We start from the raw sequence: 15471 nt of genomic DNA, 5'->3' as shown, positions 1-15471 counted from the left end.
CAAGAAGAACATAATGCAGACTGAAAGTTGACGCACCTTGAGCAACTGTTCTAAGGGCTACAAAAGCATATACAGGGTGTTTCATGTAACTTGAACCAGGGATTTTTAAAAAGCGGTGAACCGCAGCCCGCTGAAACCTACGATACATTGTTTGCCATCATGTGGCGCTCCTCGGAAAATCTTTTTTTTTATATTCCGCTTGATTAGTTAATTAACTAAGATTATTTGTGCACATTTTAAAATATTAATTTCAGTGCCAAGAGCGGTACGTTAGGTTGTAGAGCAGGTTTAGAAACAACCTATCTAGTTTATTGTAGCATGGTATCTCCCACGCGGTCCTTTTTCCGGCATGTAAAGAAAGCCCGCGAAATATGAAAAAAATACTACGTGACAGCGCCGCTGAACGGCCGCCGCTGTTAGCAGCGGTTTGACAGTGCGTCAGCACCTTCCGCAGAATATCAGGTGGTAATCCATGTATAATAAAGTCTTACGCATCGTTAAAAACAAGAAAACGCGCACCTAAAATTTGGGTGTCGCTAATCCTTTAATAATTCTGTCCTTACAACTTTCTGAATCGTTAAGTAACATATCTTCAAACTTAAATGGCAGCTGCTGCTGTTTTAGTTATTTCATTCCTAAATTAAACAGTGCCTTTAATTAAAAACGGTCGTTAACATCACCTAAAGTACAGTGTACCTAAATGCTGCTTAGAGCCAGACGGGGGCGTCTTGAGGTATGAGCCCTGGCGCGCCGCACCCATGGTGCAGCAGACCGCGCATGCAGCACAGTCCGGCGTGCGAGGCGAGATCAAGGCGCAAGTAATCCGGTTGGGGGGTCACTAGCTGCGCGAACACGGCACAAACTCTACCGCTGCGACAGGATGGCTGAGTCCACGGGCACATCGCAGCAAGGGGGTGGTGTGCCTCCGAAGGGACCCTCCTGCCTATGACCGCAGTCGGCGGCCACCAACAACATGCGGCAGTCTTCGGAGGCGCTGAGGAACGCAGGGGGCGTGCTAGGAGTTGCCCACTGCCTTGAACCCCGCCGCCTCGAAGAGCTGCATCAGTATATGGGCCGTACGTGAGGCTACGCAAAGGACTTGCGATGCGCCGCCGCTGCACCAGTTCCAAAAGATTATGTAGTGTGGGCATGCCGAGGTGCGAGAGAAAGCTTCCGTGAATCCGTAGCTACGAAGTCCACGACAGTCCAGTGATGAGAGCAAAAGCTGCCGCGCGCTGGGGCTTGCGCGCGAAAGGCCGGGGGCTGCGCGAATAAGGGTACGCAAGGTGGCTTCCGTGCAGCGAGGAAGCCGGGAGAGCGACGGGAGGCCATTACTGCGCCTCTGCTAGACAGCGGCGCAGCGAGGACTGCCGATAGTCGGAGATGCCTGCAGGGACCGCCGCACCACGTTGAAGTTGGGCGGCAGCAGGGGAATGTCCAGAAGACGGGCACTCTGGTTACCGCCGCTTCCGGCGGCGCGATGAAAAGGCAGACCGCTGTCGCCTGCCTGCAGCAGGGAGCCGACGGCCCACGTGCGCGAGAAACGCATGCGCCGATAGAGATGCGGGGTTAACCACTTCCTGCGGCTGTTCGAACAAAACTGTCGTTTGATCTCTCAAAACGGCGAGTGCAAGAGCAAAACCTTCTCTCTCCCGCAGCTTGTGGCGCGAGGGAGAGAGAAAAGAGAGCGAACGACTAGTCGATTTTTATTGTTGAAAACCATTAATTGGTCCCGAAACATTTTACCCAGTAACATTTCTGAGACAAAACTGCTATGATTCGTTTTTATTGCTCCTTAATACTCCCGAAAACGCGCGTCTAGACCCTTAGTGGGAGCACTGCCCTTTTGATTCTGTTTCTATGTCCTGCCTCTACGGTCTGGAAATGTTTGATGAATGTTGTACTGGGACTGGGACATTACATCCTCTTTGGGCGCACATGGGGAGGTACTTGCTGGGATGTCAAGCAGTAAAGTCGAAACTTGGGCTTGCTGGTCCAAATTTCCGAGTTGTAGCGCATGAAAAGACAAGGAACGGTGAACAAAATGGACCCACACGGCGCTAATTTCCCAACAACTTTATGTTGCATTCTTTTCTTTTACAGACTGACTGACAGATGGCACGCTAACATGACCACTTCAGAGTCTGGCAATCTTTTCCGCCTCGAGCGGTGTGTGTGTGCGTGTGCGTGCGTGCGTGCGTGCACGTGCTACAACTCGGAAACGTGAAACAGTGGTTATAGTCCTCTGTAAGGGATCGGATGATTCGCGGGGTCATTAGAGCCAGTTGCCCGGTCTCGGCGCCTCCCCGCGGCAGCCCCCCCCCCCCCTTCCCCTACGGTGACGGGCGGCGGCGGGCCGCGCTGAAAAGGAGCTCCCGTCTTGTGGTCAAGCACCCCTGACAGCGACGGCCGCGCGCTTTTGTCCTCGCACTGTTTCACGCTGGAGGCCCACTCGTCTTGGCAAACACCGGACGCGACGCGACGCGACCTTGCGAAGGGCATCTCGTGGGAAGATCTTGAAAATGTCAAGGAGGGGAGCAGCGGGAATGACGAATGGACCGCGGCGGCCAGATTTGAAACAACCCCAACGAGCGAGTATCGGTGTTGAAGCTAAGCCGCGTATGCTCCCGAGAACGCTAATCCCCCTGGGAAAGTCGGGACCGAGCGGACAGTCGCACACGGTGGAAGCACCCGCCGGAGTCCGACGACAGCTCTAATTGCGGGACGGCGACAGGGTTGACGAGCTTCGACGAAACCGATTGCACGTGCGGGCACGGTTGTGTGGTGGTTGTTGCTTTTCTTCTTCTGGGGGAGAGAGTTGGAGTAATACTGTGGACGTATGGGGCGTGGCACATAAACCTGGCGGGCCAATCATTTCAAGGGCCCATTCCCGCAAACACATTTTCTTATAGCTATTTTGATGTTCCTTTCGTGCTGTGTGTTTTAGGGAGAGGGTTTAGAACCTTGCCGAAACGGGAAGGCGTGCCATAGAGTTTGTAAACCAATCATGTGTTAGTTTGTTGTCATTGGGAGATGCAAGGGATGGGCCAGGCTTCTAGGTCTTTAAAACGGTCGCCGGAGCCTGGAAAAAGCGTTCTGAGCTAGATTTAGATCCCTTGCATCTTCGGCGATGCCAAGGAGGGAAGATTTTCCCTTAGCCAGTTCCGTGTAATCATGCTTGCTGTCTACTCTGTTGTAAATATGTAAATTCCTGTATAAAGTTTCAGTTTGCCTTCCTTCAGTCAAGTGTTGCCATGGGGGCCATGGGGGCCTCCTCATTACGGGGCACTGCAAGGCTCACATTGCCGCTCAGATCCACAACCAAAGGCGGGCGCAGGACAAAGACAATTTTTTCTGCAAGCTTTCTTGCCGTCACTATGGCCAGCCAGCGCGCTGTCATGGAAATGCTCCATGAATGATGTTCCTGAGGCTTGTGGGGGCAACAACCCGAAAAGGATCACGACACCGTTATCCGTGCCTGCTGCGTCGATGTACCGTAGGAGCAACTCGTCTGTGCTCTGCAGGTAGTCATATATACACGGCAGAGCTGGGTTAGGGGGGGGGGGGGGTGCTAAGGGGTCTGCAGCTTAGGACCTCACCTCGGATAGCAAGAGTCATTTATTCTAACCTGCTTAGTATATGGAACCATGGGCAACGGAACTTCGAGCGACATGTATGAAGCGAGAAAACCAGAACGAGCAGACGGGGCCCCCCGCCTAATGTAACAGCATGCGTTTAGCCTGATCATTTGGGGAGAGCTTGTGGAGCTGCAAAAACAGGAATCCCCCGCCACCCCGGCGAGGCCCCCTTTCTACGAAGCAAGGTGCGTTTGCATGGAAGAGTTTTTGTGGTTTCCTGTCAGTCCGTCTGTCCAGTGCTGTCTGGAGAGGAGGGGGCAAGGGGGAAACAGCTAAAACATGTAATGTGGGATGAGGACCTAAATCTCTCTTGCCCTTCGTCACCACCACGCCACCCTCCCTCTCAAATAGTTCCGCCGCTGTCCTTCTCATAGAAAGGATGTGCTGCAGTACCCAACAGTGCCTCCCATTCGACTTTTCTTTACCGTGACGGTAATTTGGGCGGGGGAGGATGAGTCCGACAGCAGATGATGATGAATATGATGGCAGGAAAGGAAAGAAGACGTCACACGTGCTTTTGTCCGCGTGCCGCGGGGCATGGAATGTTCACTGTTCCGGTTAGGGGCATGGAATGTTCACCGTTCCGGCTAGGGGCCCCGCCGCGGTGGTTCAGTGGTTAGGGCGCTCCACAACTGAGCCGGAGTACCCGGGTTCGAACTCGACCGCGGCGGCTGCGTTTTTATGGAGGAAAAACGCTAAGGCGCCCGTGTGCTGTGCGATGTCAGTGCACGTTAAAGATTCCCAGGTGGTCGAAATTATTCCTGAGCCCTCCACTACGGCACCTCGTTCTTCCTTTCTTCCACTCCCTCCTTTATCCCTTCCCTTGCGGCGCGGTTCAGGTGTCCAACGATATATGAGACAGATACTGCGCCATTTCCTTTCCCCAAAAACCAATTATTATTATTATTCCGGCTAGGGTTGTAGAAGAGTGAAGGAGGAAGTTGGAGAGCTGCACACAAAGGCCTGTCTCAAGGGTCCACTCCTGCCTAGTGGCTGCGCACCCTCGCGCGCGCTCGACGGATAAAGTAGGTCAGACTGGCCGCCGAACTTTCCAGAATGAAGTAGTATAGGTTGACTCAGAGGCGACGGAGGGCGCGTAACTTCGCCCGCGCTAGGAGTCGCCCTCTTCCCTTCCTTCTCGCGCTCGGCATCGACGGGGCGAAAGAAAGATCTAGAACCTTCCAGAACAGACTATTGTTCCTAGGCAATAGGAAGACGAGACCGGAACGGTATAAAGGAGTGAGTTTGTACTGAGGAGGAGGGAAGTTGTACAAGGAACTCTATGCGTATGTGAACGCCTACTTTGGCGCTAGTAACAGACAAGCGCGGCGCGCGTCAATGAAAGGAAGTTGATCGCGGGCTGCGATTCAGCCCCGAGCCGCCAGTTAAGCTTGCATAAGCCCGCCCGCTGAGAAGCTCCCGGGGGACGCACCACTCTCGGCCAGCCACGGACCATTCAGGCAGCGTGCGCCAGTCATCAGGACGGCCACCGTTGGACACCTATGCGGTCGCGTCAGACTGACGAAGTGCCCGGTGCGGTGCGGTGAAAAATTGGCATCCATTCATGCGAAAATGCTCGGTCGGAAGCATCAAAGTGGTGCGTCTAAACGAAAGACGAAGTTAGAGAAGAGCGTGAAAAGAAGCTACCAAAGACGGCGAAGTACCTTCTGAATGCAGCTTCCAGTAGTAGAATGCAGTTCCACAGAGCAGTATGATCGCTCTACCCAGAGTCCGTGTCAAACTCCCAATAGTACCCACTGTGCTTCTATGGGCGACTTTCCAACTCAATCACCACGGTTTCCTGGCAAGAAGCAAGGTTTGACTCATTTTGGTTGTCTGGATCCTGTGAAAACGGTGCCAACCTCGGTCGTCCATATTTCTGAGCAACCGGCGCTAACCGAGCATCATGCTCCTGAGTCAGCAACGTCTAGTCTACTCGGCCGGGCTCCTGCCACAGAGCTCCAGGTGTCCGGTCCGCCACGCCCGATTTCTACTACTGCTGACCAACAGGAGCCAAACCTCCCCGATGAGCCTTCTTCTACTGACGAGCGCCAGGAAACAACACTCCAAGAACCGACTCGCTTGTCTCCTGTTAGTTTGGCCTCAAATAATCAGGTTACCAGCCACAAAGTGCCCCTCGAGAGGACGAATGAGACGGCTACTCGTTGCGGCAACAGAGAAGTAGACACCCCCGCAGCAAGAGGTACGTTGCGAGATTCTCCGAAGTGACCCTGCTAAGTGGCCGGACGTTATTACTGACAGCTTTCGGAGTGTATGCCTTGAGAAAGGGCCATTGTATTTTCAAAATCTGGCAGAAAATTTTCCGTCTTCCGAAAGTCAATACAAAACACAGAAACGCTGTATGTCGCACCTCATCTTTTCGTGCGAAAGGCTGTAAATGGGGAGGCGTACGAGTGACACTTAATGTACTCGGAGTCAAAAGGTTCCGTTTGCTGGTTTGTGTGCAAACTATTTTCGATTTCAAGCAACCCCAGTGCTTTCACCACGCACGATTTTCTGATTGGAAAAGAGCGGAAGAAAAGGTTTGCGCACATGAAAATAGCGCCGAGCACCGGTACTGCGTGACAGCATGGGTCGCCCGCTCCAACTCGAGCAGCACAATTGACAAGGAGCTGGTTAAGTCTCTTGTCACTGAGACCGCTTACTGGACAGAGGTGTTGAAGCGCGTAGTCGTTGTAGTTAAGCTTCTAGCTGAGCGCAACCTAGCGTTTAGGGGCAGTGAGGAGATTTTTGGTTCACCGAGAAATGGCAATTATATGGGAGTGCTTGAGGCCATTGCCAAGTTTGATCCCTTTCTAGAGGAGCACATCAAACGCTACGGGAACAAAGGAAAAGGTCACCCATCGTCACCCAAAAAAACATTTGTGATGAATTCATCGAGCATACGGCAAAGGCTGTCAAGGAACGTCTCGTTGACGATGTGAAACGCACAAAATACTTCTCTTGAATTGTTGACTCAACTCCAGACCTTACTCACTTTGATCAGCTGTCAGTTGTTTTACGATACTATTTAAGTGGGAAAGTGCACGAACGCTTTCTTGGATTTGTTTCAATCGAATCGCATACCGGCTCGTATCTTTTCGATACCGTGATGTCTTTCTTGACGAACAATGGCATTTCAAATGATGATTGTAGGGGCCAAGCTTATGATAATGTGAGTAATACGCCAGGAAAACAAAGAAATTCAAGCTCAAATCAAACACCTGAACGAATTGGCAGTCTACGTCCCGTGTGCTGCTCATTCACTGAACTTAGTTGGCGCGTGTAGCGTTTACAGTTGCCTTGAGGCAGTCAAATTTTTCACTGTAATTCAGAGACTGTGTGTGTTCTTTGCTGCCTCACCTAAGCGATGGAGATATCTTTTGGACAGCATGGGCGGAACTGGCCAGCAGCTTGTTTTGAAAAGTCTCTCTGAGACCAGGTGGTCAAGACACGCTGAATCATGTAAGGCCATTCTGAAAAATTTCAATGCAGTCTTGTGTTGCCTTGAAGCTATATCAAAGAACGAGGATGGAAACGGTGACACTAGGAACGAAGCGCACTCTCTCTTCAAGAAAATGACAAAACTAGAGACTGCATTCATGGCGATTTTCTGGAGTGAAATCTTGGACCGCTTTGACAAAACGAGCGTAGCACTTCAGAAACCATTGGCCTAAACATTTAAACTGCTTTAGACCTGCTGAGCTCTCTAGAAGGCTTTGTTAAGGACACGGAAAGGCTTTCGAATGTGCGTGCGCTCATTAGGAGACTTAAGTAATAATAATAAAAATATTTATAATAATACTTGGTTTTTGGGGAAGGAAATGGCGTTTTATCTGTCTCATACATCGTTGGACACCTGAACCGCACCACCACGGGACGAGGAAGGTGACTCTGGTCCTTGGTACAACAGCTCCCTCTCACAATACACAACTTTAACACTCCCACGAGAATTGGCAACTGTTTCAGCGCGGACACCAGCCCGGACTTGACACTGAGCCGCAACCTTGCGGGTATTACGTGGAACACAACACATCACACATTAGGGAGCGATCATTACATCCTCTCCGTTACAGTACCGTACAAACAAAGAACGACCCTTCACCTAACACACAAACTCATCAACTGGGATGCGGTCCGCGCCGCACGGGCGGCCCTTCCTGACGCCCCCATTACATACATCGACCAGTGGGTGGCATCACTCATGAACGATGTCTCCGCATATACTCGAACGCTTGACTCCACACCAGATACGCCCACCCTCAACACTCGCCTTGCCCACCTATTGGAGGCCCGCCATAGCATCCTAGAGCGCTGGAAAGGGCAAAAGCTCAATCGGACCCTGAAAAAGCGGCTAGCCGCACTGCAAACACAAATTACTGAGCACTCTGAGGAGCTCTGCCGATCCAACTGGGGTCAGATTTGCGACAGTATGGCTGGCAATCTGTCTTCCAAACGCAGTTGGCAACTCCTCCGTCACTTAATTGACCACACGCAATCCAAAACAGCCACACAACACCACGTCACACGCCTTATACACAGGACCGACCTTTCTCCCGACGCACTCATCGACATACATAGGAACACACATACAACTCCCGGTACCTCAATCCCCCTGCCGCCCTATGCCGGCACCCCGAATGCCAATCTCGACGCGGAGCATTACGGAAGCAGAAGTCAGAGCGGCCCTCCTCACTCTCCGCTCTAACTCCACTCCAGGAGTTGACCGTATCTCATATAGCATGCTCCGCAATTTGGACGATCAGTCGATTGGCCAGCTCACGGGGTACTTCAACACATGCTGGCAGGAGGGCACCCTTCCGCAATCCTGGTGTCACGCCAAAATCTTATTCATACCCAAGCCCCACAAACCCCTTACACCTGCAAATCTTCGTCCCATCTCACTAACATCATGTCTGGGCAAGCTTTTGGAGCATGTCTCACTCGCCCGACTCACCCAACACATGACGGAGCAAGACCTCTATCCGCACAGCATGGTGGGCTTCCGTCCCCACCTGTCGGCCCAGGACGCCATGTTCCAGCTCACACAGGATATTTTTGACCCCTCATACCGGGCCGCACAAAAGCTGTCCTCGCCTTGGATCTCTCCAAGGCCTTTGATCGCCTAGACCATAAAGCGATCATGGCGGCGCTCTCCCTCTTGAACATAGGTGAACGTATGTACACCTATATTCAAGCATTCCTTACTAACCGCACGGTTAGCATTCCTTACTAACCCTTAGTGGGGTTGGCACCCCCCAGGGATCTGTCCTCTCCCCTTTCCTCTTCAATGTCACACTCATCCCCCTTGCTCCCAAACTACAAACCATCCCTCACCTTCGGCATACACTCTATGCTGATGATATCACTCTATGGACCACCCATGGCAGTGATGGAGACATAGAGAATACTCTGCAGTCGGCAGCTACCCTCACCCAAACACATGCGCGGAGTATCGGACTCTCATGCTCTCCGGAGAAGTCGGAGCTCCTCATATTCCGCCCCACAACCCGAAACTGCCCCACAGCCCCCATAACCATGAAACTGGAAAACCGGTACATCCCGGAGGTACACACTCTCCGGGTACTGGGCCTCCACATCCAGAAGAATGAGAAAAACACTCTCACCGTCCAGAAACTCAAGCAGACGGCAGTGTCGATATCCCGCCTAATCCGCCGAGTTTCTGGACACCACCGGGGCATGAAGGAGCATGACCTATCTCGTCTCATTCATGCCTTCGTCCTCAGCCGCTTTCTCTTCACACTCCCCTACCTGAAACTCCAGGCCACAGAAATCTCCACCCTGGATGCCATGATCCGAACAGCATTTAAGACAGCACTACACCTACCCCTAAATACCTCAACCGAAAAACTCCTCCAGCTAGGCCTACACAACACGATAGGTGAGCTTATCGAGGCCCACCGACAGACACAATACATACGTCTTGCGAGAACCACTACCGGCAGACATATCCTACACACCCTCGGCATCAGGATACCAGCCACGGATCCCACACAGCTCCCGGTCCCCCACCACATTCACCGCGAACTACTTATTAAACCTCTCCCTAAAAACATGCACCTCACCTACCACGAACCCCGCCGCAGAGCTCGCGCACAGGCGCTCCACAAAAACTATGGCATGGAACCGGATGCTATGTGGGTGGGTGCCGCATGCACAGGCGAGGACGTGGTAGTAGCCATCACGAACCCCTCCCTACAACCGATTGCTACCCTTCACATATCCCCCACTGCCACTTCGGAGGAGGCCAAAGAGGCCGCTATTGCCCTAGCCATTACGCGCACGGAGGTCCGGTATATACTATCGGACTCTAAAACTGCCATACTGAATTTCGCCCGCGGGAGAGTTCACGTCCCTGCATTTCACATATTGAACTCCCTCGCCGCACACCCGGCCCGCCACATGGAGCTCATATGGGTACCTGCCCACTCCGGGAATCCCGGAAACGAGGCTGCCAACTCTTTAGCCCGAGGTTCTCTCAACCGGGCACCGGCGGCCTCCGATCTGGGGTTCTCACGGGAGCGCATGCATTCCTTCAGTGAACTGACGCAGGCCTGCAAATCCGAGCGTCGGCTGTACCCCCCACCCCATCCCTCCCTCGAAAATTAATATCAGACACTTTGGAGGCGGCTCCAAACACGCACCTTAGCCCCCTTATATACGCTCGCGCTATCACTGTCCACACAAACCCCTCCTGTACCCTCTGCCACCACCCCAAAGCCACTCTCGATCATATCCTTTTCCTCTGCCCGGCGGATCCTCCCCCGCGGGGCCTGGAGCACCTTACCACTTGGGAGGCTTGGGAGACCCTACTGCGCTCCGAGGACCCGGCTAAGCAAGCCATCGCCACAGGCCGGGCTGCCAGCGTCATGAGCCTCCGGGACATGAACGTTTGAGTGCAGTGGGGCCGTGCGGGGGCCCAAGGACCTGTGCGTCCTAAACTCCCCTGTATGTAATAAAGTTTACACCACCACCACCGTAAGGGAAGGGATAAAGGAGGGAGTGAAAGAAAAAAGGAAGGAAGAGGTGCCGTAGTGGAGGGCTCCGGAATAATTTCGACCGCCTGGGGATCTTTGACGCGCAGTGACATCGCACAGCACATTAGAAAATTGGTTTTTGTGGAAAGGAAATGGCGCAGTATCTGCCTCACATATCGGCGAACACCTGAACCGCGCTGCAATGGAAGGGATAAAGGAGGGAGTGAAAGAATAAAGGAAGAAAGAGGGGCCGTAATGGAGGGCGTAGTTTCGTCATTCAGCAAATAGCGCAAATTTTCTCGGTATTTACCAAGAATTTTTAGCGCGCTTCGCCATCCTTGCGCTCTCTTGCATTAAGGAATCGTGACTTGTGTGGCTTTTATTTAAATGCCCCGTTTCATGAGAATTTTCTGCCGAATTGGCTTGGAAAGTTTTGAATTATGGCTAAGAATAACTTGTGCATATTGTTAGTCTTTTGTGCTTGACTTCGTAGGCAAAGCTTGGCAATCGCGGCTGGCTATTGCAGTTTGAGTTCTTCGATGTCCTAGTCTTGAGGACATTTTGAATTAAATGTACATATATATTTTTCGGCGAGATCGAACACGGAAGGCTTGAATTGTCCTACTATGAATTAATCGATGTGCGTAGTATACACCGCCCCTATGTGGGGCACCACAAAAATCAAAAGAAAGTTATCTTCCATTTAAGTGGAATTGTCCGACTATGCATTAATCGATGTGCGTCCTGTACGCCGCCCATGAGTGGGGCGCCGCGAAAAGAAAGGTAGCTTATATTGGCGGTGAGTGCGTTCCGCGCTCGCGATAGGAAGTCCGCCCGCCCTGGCAGGCGGCGTTTGTATAAGGTACTCGTCAACTAATGAGTCATAGTGTATCCCTATTGAAAAATGTGTACAGGTTTGAATAGGTCGACAAATAGGATTATGGCACATTTCGTTTAACATTAGAGGATGAAGCTTCCAAAGCGATTCAGCCTTTGAGTGACTCCTTAGTGGAGGGCTCCGTATAACTTCGATTACCCGTGGTTAATTACCGTGCACTTACATCACACAGTGCATGCAAGTCGTGGGTTCAAACCCGCCCGCTACGGTAGCACTTCGATGGAAGAAAAATGTGAAGGGTCCGTGTACTGTGCATTGTTAGTGCTCGTTAAGAACCCCAGGTGGTCGAAATTATCCGGAGCCCTCCACTACGGCGTCCCTCATAGACTGTGCCGCTTTAGGACGTCCATCCTATAAAGCCAAACCAAATGTGCCATAATCCTATTTGCTGACCCATTCAAACCTATATAGATTTTTCAGTAGGGATGTTACTCTCCAACTACCTGCCAGCGATCTGCCCCTTGCGCTGGAGGACGTGCGTGCGGCCATTCACGACCATCTCCGAAAGCAGCACCCCGACCCACGCATCGCGGGAGGTGAGCGCATCGACAGTGTCACCGGCTGTCGCGCACTTACACGGTCGCAACGTGCAATGATCCTCCGCGCGCGCATTGGCTGCGTGTGGCCCGGGGAACGACGGGTGCGGCACGGAATCGCGATGAGTGATGTGTGTGACGGATGCGGTGCAGTGGAAACACTAGAGCATCTGCTCCTTCGCTGCTCCGCGTTCGCCGATGCTCGTCGCGATATGCTCGCGGCCTATAGGGCGCAGGGCATACTACCAGACTCCATCAAGACGCTATTGTGGCCGCAGGGCAGTGCGCGCACTCGTGAGCGAACTTTGGTGAGCCTCTGTGCATTCCTCGAACACACGGGCTTGACGTCCCGTCTGTTCTCCGTCAGGTAGTTACACGCAGTGACCGAACGCTCCGCGAGTTCTACCTTGAACGATTAATAACTGGACGCCCCATTCCAGTTGTAACCTACACAGTGCTGTGCGCGTGTGTGATTTAATTCCTCTAAACTGAACTAATCACGCGCACAACCTGGACACATTACTTATTGTGTAAATAGTTTGTACATATTACTTCTCCCCCTGTCCTCTATTCCTGTCCCCTCACCTCTTTCATTTCATTTCTCCATTCTGCCTGCTGTCCTTTATTTCCGCTGCCCCAGCTCAGGTGCTTCAGTATCGATGGCAGATGCCGGGGCTAGCAAAAATCTTTTCCTTCCTTTTTACTATTATTTTTAATAAAACCACTACCACCATGTTACTCTATGAATGAGCGTTGCGGCCTATTGCTGCAGTTACCATAGATGAAATCTTCCGTCGGCTGTAGACAGGAGGTGTCCGCGTGAACTGTCAAACGTAAGTAGTATGTTAAAAACGTAAATGCAAAAGTTGATTAAGCAAATATGTAATGAAATAAAAAGCAAAAATTAAAAAAATGCTTAGGTATAGCTCTGGTTAACCGTAGTTGAATTGCAAAAGCTTAATAATTGGTTTTTTGGGGAAAGGAAATGGCGCAGTATCTGTCTCATTTATCGTTGGACACCTGAACCGCGCCGTAAGGGAAGGGATAAGGGAGGGAGTGAAAGAGGAAAGGAAGAAGGAGGTGCCTTAGTGGAGGGCTCCGGAATAATTTCGACCACCTGGGGATCATTACCGTGCACTGACATCGCACAGCACATTTGAAAATTGGTTTTTGGGGAAAGGAAATGACGCATTATCTGTCTCACATCTCGGCGGACACCTGAACCGAACCGTAAGGGAAGGAATAAAGGAGGGACTGAGAGAAGAAAGGAAGAGAGAGGCGCCGTAGTGGGGGTCTGCGGAATAATTATGACCACCTGGGGATCTTTAACGTGCACTGACACCGCACAGCACACGACAGCCTTTTGAAGCGAAAAGCTTCACTACGCAACTTTTCGAGTCATCAACGGGGCCCCAAGTTTGACCTTGAATGCAGCTAGAGGTCAGTGTGGCCGCAAGTTTCACCTTGAATGTAGGTAGAGGTCAAACCTTGAGAAATGATGCCTGTCTCACATCTCTCGGTGGACACCGTAACCGCACCCGTAAGGGAAGAAAAATGAAATGAAAATTGGTTCTAAGGAAAGAAAATTAAGCCTGTTTCACTTATCTCGGTGGATAACCGAATCCCGCCGTAAGGGAAGGAAAAATTTAAGGAGGGGAAACGCGGCGGCGCCGTTTTTATGGAGGAAAAACGCTAAGGCGCCCGTGTGCTGTGCGATGTCAGTGCACGTTAAAGATCCCCAGGTGGTCGAAATTATTCCGGAGCCCTCCACTACGGCACCCATTTCTTCCTTTCCTCTTTCACTCCCTCCCTTATCCCTTCCCTTACGGCGCGGTTCAGGTGTCCAACGATATATGATACAGATACTGCGCCACTTCCTTTCCCCAAAAACCAATTATTATTATTATTAAATGTTGACTCTCTCATAGGTGGTCGAAATTATTCCGGAGCCCTCCACTACGGCGCCTCTTCCTTTCACTCCCTCCTTTATCCCTTCCTTTAAGGTGTGGTTCAGGTGTCCTCCGATGTGTGAGACAGATAATGAGCCATTTCCTTTCCTCAAAAACCAATTATCATTTACTGTCTTGTGAGAGCGCCTTCAATATCGTTTCGAAGAAAGCAAGAAAAAATTCCTCCTACTGTGTGTGTGTCAGTATGGCTATGGAAACCGCCAGTCGCTCGACCACAAACGCAGCCAGGGAGACGCAGATTTTCGCTTTCGACCAGGGTTAACCAGAGCTAAACCGCCAGCAATTTTTTCGTTTCTCGTCCATCGAAACGCAGCTGCCGCGGTCGGATTCGAACTCGGGTACTCCTGATGAGTAGCCGAGCGCCCTAACGAGCTACTGAACCAGCTACTGATCCGGAGTAACCCGACCGCGGCGGCAATTCTGTATTTTTCGTCAGCGCTAATGCATGCAGTCCATATCTCTCTCTCACCACCTCGACGTACCTGAAAGCGCGACTGAGGCGTTCACTGCCCCGGAGAGCCAGTTATGCGCCTGCCGTTTATCAATATCATCGGAGTCTAGAAAGTTGCCAACGGCAATGAACACAATGAACGCCAACGGTTTATAGCTTCAGTTCCGCGTTTCTGCTGCAACGTTGTGAATGCCAACGCGTGCAGCACCCATCTGTCACTACCGCCACGTAGGTTAAAGCGCGACTGAGGTGTCCACTGTCCCAGGGAGCCAGTTATTAATGCGAACGCATTTCTAGGCTATGTCGACGGGGTCGTGTCACCAAAGCGTGTCACAAAATGTGTCCGCAGCAGTTATGGCGTTCTCAGAAGAGAGAACATCAAACGAATGGTTGTAATCGATAGAGGACGATGTGAGGATGATGCGCAAAAAATTTGATGTCAATCGGATGATTAGTCACAGATGTAGAAAATGGGTGTGAAAGTAGCGAATGGCTGTGAAGACAAGTAGGTGGGTGGGAACGAACCATGGCGCCAAATTTCAGAACGAATCGCGGCGCCAAATTTTAAAACTCAGAATGGGCGATTTAAGTGATAAGAGTATAATCAGAGTAAATGTCATTAATTAAGACAACTGATTACAGAAATTGGGGAAATTGATGAATTAACGTCGAACCTCGCAATCAACCATTCGATAACTAATCAAACAGTTAAGGCAAAGAAGGGCAAAGAGAATCAAAGAGGGGCAAAGAGTGTAGAGAGGCGTCAATGCTTTCGCATTCCTCCAATGCGGGTTGGCTCAATGGTCTCTAATGTTTTTTGCTTCCGAAGAAAATTGGTTAAAGCGCGAATGAGGTGTCCCCTGTCCCAAGGGGCAAGTTATGCGCCTTTTCTTTGCTTTTGATTTTTTTCCTTTCGAAGAAAATTTGATTGGTTTTGAAAATTGGTTTTGAGGAAAGGAAGCCGCGCAGTAACTGTCTCA

Source organism: Amblyomma americanum, chromosome 1, assembly GCF_052857255.1.
Source record: "Amblyomma americanum isolate KBUSLIRL-KWMA chromosome 1, ASM5285725v1, whole genome shotgun sequence".
NCBI lineage: Eukaryota > Metazoa > Arthropoda > Arachnida > Ixodida > Ixodidae > Amblyomma > Amblyomma americanum.
Note: the sequence above shows the minus strand (reverse complement) of the source record.